This window comes from Aedes albopictus, chromosome 2 (genome assembly GCF_035046485.1).
Source record: "Aedes albopictus strain Foshan chromosome 2, AalbF5, whole genome shotgun sequence".
Lineage (NCBI taxonomy): Eukaryota > Metazoa > Arthropoda > Insecta > Diptera > Culicidae > Aedes > Aedes albopictus.
Window position 1 is genome coordinate 468,418,981 of NC_085137.1, and position 6,597 is coordinate 468,425,577.

Genomic DNA, 6,597 nt, shown 5'->3' on the forward strand with positions numbered 1-6,597 from the left:
GGCCATAACGATCCTGTAGGCGTCACCCCACGGGTTCGTATTGACACTCTGACAGAGACCCTCAAAGCAGACCTTTTTGCTTGCTCTTATTTCGGTCTTCCTCTGATCGTGCTCGCTGCATCCGCCGCCTAGCCCGTAGGCAGGCGCGGCGCAGGTCCGCAATCGCATCGGTCCACTAGTAAGCCGGTGGCCACCCATTTCTAGGGTGGACGTGAGAGCACGTGAGAGCATCGCTACCAGCTCGTCGCCGTCTAAACCAAGTTTCGCTCACGGCGGAGCGCCTCCCTAAATACTCCTTCGTCGAAGTATGGTGTCTTCCACCTGCGAGGGCTTTGCCTTGGCCTAGCCGCCTCTTCTTCTACCCGCTGCCTGCTGTTGTTGTAGTCGATACTGTAGCGAACCGCCAGGTGGTCGCTGTGAGTGTAGCTATCATCTACTCTCCAGTTCAAACTACTTGGTAAGCCAGGACTACAAAAGGTCACGTCAATAATTGACTCCGCTCCATTTCGACTATAGGTACTCTTGGTAACGACATTAGCCAAGTCGACATCTAGGATGGCCAGTGTTTCTAGTAGGATCTGACCCCGGTTCGTGAAACGGCTTCCCCATTCCACGACCCAGGCATTAAAGTCACCCGCTATTACCACCGGCCGTCGCCCTGTTAACACGGTCGTTATGTGGTCCAGCATTTGCGTGAACTGCTCGATCAGCCACCGCGGAGGCGCATAACAGTTACAGAAGAAGATCCCGTTTACTTTGGCGACCACGAAGCCCTCATAGATATTAGACACCAACTCCTGGACAGGGTATTTACCCGTCGTCCATATCGCCGCCATTTTTCTGGACCAATCCGCGACCCAGTTGCCGTTGCCGGCGGGTACTCGGTATGAGTCCGCTATGATGGCGATATCCGTCTCCCACTCAGAAACCGCCTGAAAAAGCAGTTGTTGAGCCGCGTCACAGTGGTTCAGGTTCAGCTGCGTTCGCGGATTTTCCGGTACAGATCATGCAGATGGGTGGACTCGAGTAGCTTTGGGCCTTATGACCTTCAGCGCCGAGTCGCCTGCACAGTTTGCGTCTGTCAGGGCCTTTGCAGTCCCACGACTTGTGTCCTGGTTCCAGACACCTGAAGCAAACCTCTAGTGGCTCGTGGAATGTCAAATGGCATACGCACCAATCCACCTTTATATTCCCTATCTTAACGGACTTTTTAACGTCCGCCACAGGTAGCTGAACCAAAGCTGCCTGTGCCCCTGCTGGCTCCTTCAGTAGCCTAACGGCTGCGGCGTCCACTACTTCCACCTAGATTTTGATTTTTAGAATTCTTGCTCATTTTTTCGTCCCACGAATCGCACGGGAAAGAATGTGCACCACGCGAGAGCCCTGCATGCACGCGGTAAGGGACAGCTTACTGTGGGAGGAGGGGGGGGGGGGTGCCAGGTTCCCCACAGGCTCCGTTAAAGATCGAGCATCTTTTTCACCCCCTCGATCACTCATTCCTTAGCACGGGTCGCTTGACACCTTGAATTGGGGCTAGTAGTCCTATTCTTAGCCGTTTTGCACACCGTCCATCGTTGCTTTAATCAGTCTAGTCAGCTTCCCAGGAAAGCCGTTTTCGTCCATGATTCTCCATAGCTCTGCGTGGTCGATACTGTCGTATGCCGCTTTGAAGTCGATGAACTGGTGATGCGTTGGGACCTGGTATTCACGGCATTTCTGGAGGGTTTGCCGTACGGTAAAGATCTGGTCCGTTGTCGGCCGGCCATCGATGAAGCCGGCTTGATAATTTCCCACGAACTCATTTGTTTTAGGTGACAGACGACGGAAGATGATCTGGGATAGCACTTTGTAGGCAGCATTCAAAATAGTGATCGCCCTGAAGTTCTCACATTCCAAATGGTCGCCTTTCTTGTGAATGGGGAAGATTACTCTTTCCTTCCACTCCTCCGGTAGCTGTTCGTTTACCCAGATTCTGACTATCAGCCGATGCAGACAGGTGGCCAACTTTTCTGGGCCCATCTTGATGAGTTCAGCTGCGATACCATCCTTACCAGCTGCTTTGTTGGTTTTGAGCTGGTGAATGGCATCCTTAACTTCCCTCAGCGTGGGAGTTGGTTCATTTTCGTCCTCCGCTGCACTGGCGTCGTCGTTTCCTCCGTTGCCGTGAGCTCCCGTGCCTACGTTCTCCACGCCGTTCAGGTGCTGATCGAAGTGCTGCTTCCACCTTTCGATCACCTCACATCCGTCCGTCAAGAGGCCTCCGTCTTTATCTCTGCATATTTCGGCTCGCGACACGAAGCCGTTGCGGAGGCATTGAGCTTCTGATAAAACTTCCGTGTTTCTTGGTCGTATTTTCCTGAATAAGCCGAAGAGAAAATCGACGAAGAGAAATCGATCATTGTAGATACGCCTGTATGATAACTAAACGCGAGATATATCCTGTTCCCAGTTCATTGGTGGTTCCACAGCTTTGGTAGAAGGTAGCCGCTCGATGCCCGCTTTTCCACACTTTCTGTCCTGTTCAACAAAGGTCCTGCAACGCCACGATGTCGAAGTTGCGAGGATGTAGGGTAAAAGCCCCCTTCTTCAGCCTAGTACCTATATTCATCTCATTTTGTCTCAAAGACTAGAGATGTGCGCCGTCGAGATTTATTACTTCACGCCGCCGGATGTTTTGATTTTCTAGCACGCCGCCAGGTTAAAACTCATCACGCCGCCGAACTTAGAATTTCCCCATTATTTTTTTTTATTTTCTGAAGATTATAGAAAATAATCGATTTAAGTTTAAACGCTCCCAAAATGAATGCATGTCATTCATTGCCGAAAAAACAAAATATTTCGTTCAATGATCCTGTTGAGATCTTAGTTACTTTTTAGTCACTTATATATAATCATATAAAAATCCTAGCAAACATCATATTCTTCACACAAGGTGTATAAAGCATGCAATGACAGCATGCATGCTTTTCTCCGCGTGACGTCATAACGACGTTCGTTTATAATTGAGGGGGTTAGAAGCAAAGGGGTGTAAGTGACAAAAACCCACTTTCGAGTAAATGAGGTTTAAAATTTTTCGTCAATTTTTCATTACATACATACAAAATGTGAGGAATTTCAAAATCAACCCAATTTTCTCCGATTTATTATAAGTTTTTTTTAATCATCGTAAAAATAATCTTAAAAAAGTTCTTGAAAGCTTGAAATCTGAAGAATTCAGGTCCTAATAATTCAATTCATGCCATAACTTAAGAATTATTTAGGCAGCATCAATTTATTACGTAACGCTAAAATTGATATTTTTGCGACCCCCCTCCCCCTCCGTAACGCTTTTTTGTATGGAAATCCAAAAATTTTTGTATGGGCCGTAACGCTTGGTCATACTACCCCCCTCCCCCAAGAGCGTTACGTAATTTGTGGACTGCGCCTTATGGATTTTTTTTATTTATTATGGAACGTTTAATTGTCTGCCGCACTATATACGAGTGCGCAATTACAAGTTACTACACTAAAACCTCAATTTATGCACATGGCTGGGGGTGCATAAATTAAAAAAGGCATAAAATGAGGGAAATTCGTGCATAAAAAAACTCCTCCATAACGCTTCCGTAACGCCTCTGAATCCCGTCGAAAATGCTCTGAAACTTCCTGAAATGCCTCGAAAATCCCCCTAAAACCCCCTTGGACCCCATGTAACGCACCTGCGACGCTCCGAAACCGTTGAAAACTCATTCGTAACGCTTCCGTAACGCTTCTGAATCCCGCCGAAAATGCTCTGAAACTTCCTGAAATGGCTCCAAAATTCCCCTCGGACCCCATGTAACGCACCTGCGACGCTCCAAAACCCCCGAAATCTCCTCCGTAACGCCTCTGAATCCCAAACCCCAAAATTCCTCTGAATAAGACGCTCCGAAACCCCCGAAAACGCCTCCGTAAGGCCTCTGAATCCCGCCAAAAATGCTCTGAAACTTCCTGAAATGCCTCCAAAATCCCTCTAAAATACCCTCGGACCCAATGTAACGCATCTGAACCCACAAAAACGCCTGCCTAACGCCTCCGAATCCATCTAAGACCCACTTGCACCCGTTTAACGCACGTGAGATCCTCGGAAACCCCCGAAAACGTACCTGTAACGCCTCCAAACTCCGTCGAAAATCCTCTGAAACTCTCTGCAATGCTTTCGAAAACCCCCTCAGACCCCCGAAAATCCCCCGGAGATCTCCTGGTACCTCGCGGAAACCCCTGGGAATTCCCTGAAACTCCCCTGTGACTTCCTTCCTTCCTCATCCTTATAAACACCCTTTAGCCGCCGTTGCAATAGTTACCTCTCTCTCTTCTTGGCGTAACGTCCTCACTGGGACAAAGCCTGCTTCTCAGCTTAGTGTTCTATGAGCACTTCCACAGTTATTAACTGAGAGCTTCCTCTGCCAATGACCATTTTGCATGTGTATATCGTGTGGCAGGCACGAAGATACTCTATGCCCAAGGATGTCAAGGAAATTTCCTTTACGAAAAGATCCTGGACTGACCGGGAATCGAACCCGTCACCCTCAGCATGGTCATGCTGAATACCCGTGCGTTTACCGCCTCGGCTATATATGCAATAGTTACCGTCATTATTAAATATTCTTATGCACAATATTGGTTCTGAGTAGCTTTCCCTTAATTTATGCAGGTCATAAAAAAAGGTGCATAAATTAAATAAAAAGTGCATAAAAATAACATGCATAAATTGAGGTTTTAGTGTATTTACATTCTCATATGCAAAGTATAGTTTGTTAAAATGTTTCGCTATATGAGATGTAAAAGAGCGAAATATAGAAACCTCATTTTTAACGCCGCCGCCGCCGACGACCAAAAATGATGTTTTAGCCGCGGCGCACATCTCTGCCGAAGCACCAAAGCAAGTATCACAGCGGTGCCAGACATCAAGAAACAAGTAGTTAATTGAATGAGATTTGGTCACTACAAATACGATGTTTTTTCAATCAGAATATGGGCGTTTCTTAGTTTAACATCTTGGTAATCGAACTTCTACGCAAATCGATCAATAATTTCATTTTCCAACGCCATTTCTTTCAAAATATTTGGTTTGGTTTTCATCTAAACATGCTGCTACCGCTCAAGCTTTACGAACTATCATCCAGTTCGGCAGCACTGATTTGCCAATCAGCTGTGAATGTATGCGAGTGCAAAACGTGAGGAGCGAGCATAGACGATTCGTCGCGCCGCACATTGTTGTGACTTCTCCTTTGCGAGAGAGAAAAACAATCACAATGAAACTGTCACCTGCTAGGGAAAGGGAGTGCGTTAGTAGGTGAGTGCAGAATGCTCTACGATGAGAAAATGTGAGAGTGGTTGTGGATTTGCTGTAAATACTGTTGAGATGAAAAAGGGGCCACCCGGTGGACCACGATGAGATGAAAATTTTACGGTGTGCTGAAGATAGGTGCGAGTGGCTCGCGATTTGTGATCGCAATTAAATCAAATATTGAAGATAAATCCCACTCTAGTGCATCGTAGGATCAACAGTGGAAGTGAGCACGTGTGTTAAAGGTTTGTATCATTAAGTTTGAAGCGTATACATTGCGCTGTGAGTGATTTTTCATGTTGCACATCCTTAATGAGACTAAGATAGGCACAAATACCCTAGTTCGTCGTAGATTATCCTGTCACATCCTGCGAAACCAATTCCATGTTCCAAGTTTCTAATCGTAGCCCTTTTTTCGTCTCGTGGGTATTGTATCGAGTCTTATTTACTCCTATGTAATGTCCTATGTTATTCGCAATGGTGATGGCTTATTGTGCCTACGCCAATACCCCTGTTTCGCCGGAGGGCCATCGTGCCAGTTCTGTTTAACGTCCCAACCAACACTGAGACGACCACGCTGATGGGGCTACCACCTTGGATCTAGCTGGGCGTGGTGAGGGGCCGTGCACAAATTAAGTCACGCTTTTAGGAAGGAGTGGGGATTTTGCATAACGTGACGACCAATACAAATATTTTTGAGGTCTCATACAAAAAGTGTGACATAGGGGGGAGGGGGGTTGAAAATGGTCGATTTTTGTGTGACATAATTTGTGTATCACCCCTGAATCGTTTCTTACTCAGCCTCTGGATGCCAATACAGACACTGTTTGAGCCGTTTGAGCCGCAATTTAGCTGAAGTCAGAAGGACAACAGTGCCCTGTGTCATCGATTGACCCGTGGAAGCATGAGGTAGGAATTTGTGAGGAACAGAGCTATGTTTAACCTCTTGTCGTCTCACCATTTTGCAGCCCAAAAATATGAATCTCGAGTTCAAATTCCCATCCGTTAAATACATTGGGGCACATTTTACACTTATCTCCTCAACCATTTGTTACAGCGGCTAACGTGTATAAGAAACGACTCGACAGTTCCAGTAAGCGGTCATTTTCCATTTGATTCGACAAGACAAAAATATACGCGGAGACCAACCCACTTCCATCGATACTGACTGGATGATCCCGATGTGAAAGGTTGCTGTCCGATACCACCATCTATCGATCCGAATGGTCCTACCACAAATAGAAAATTCCAGTCACGAAAAGGATGACCTCTTGAAGGAGCACACGACA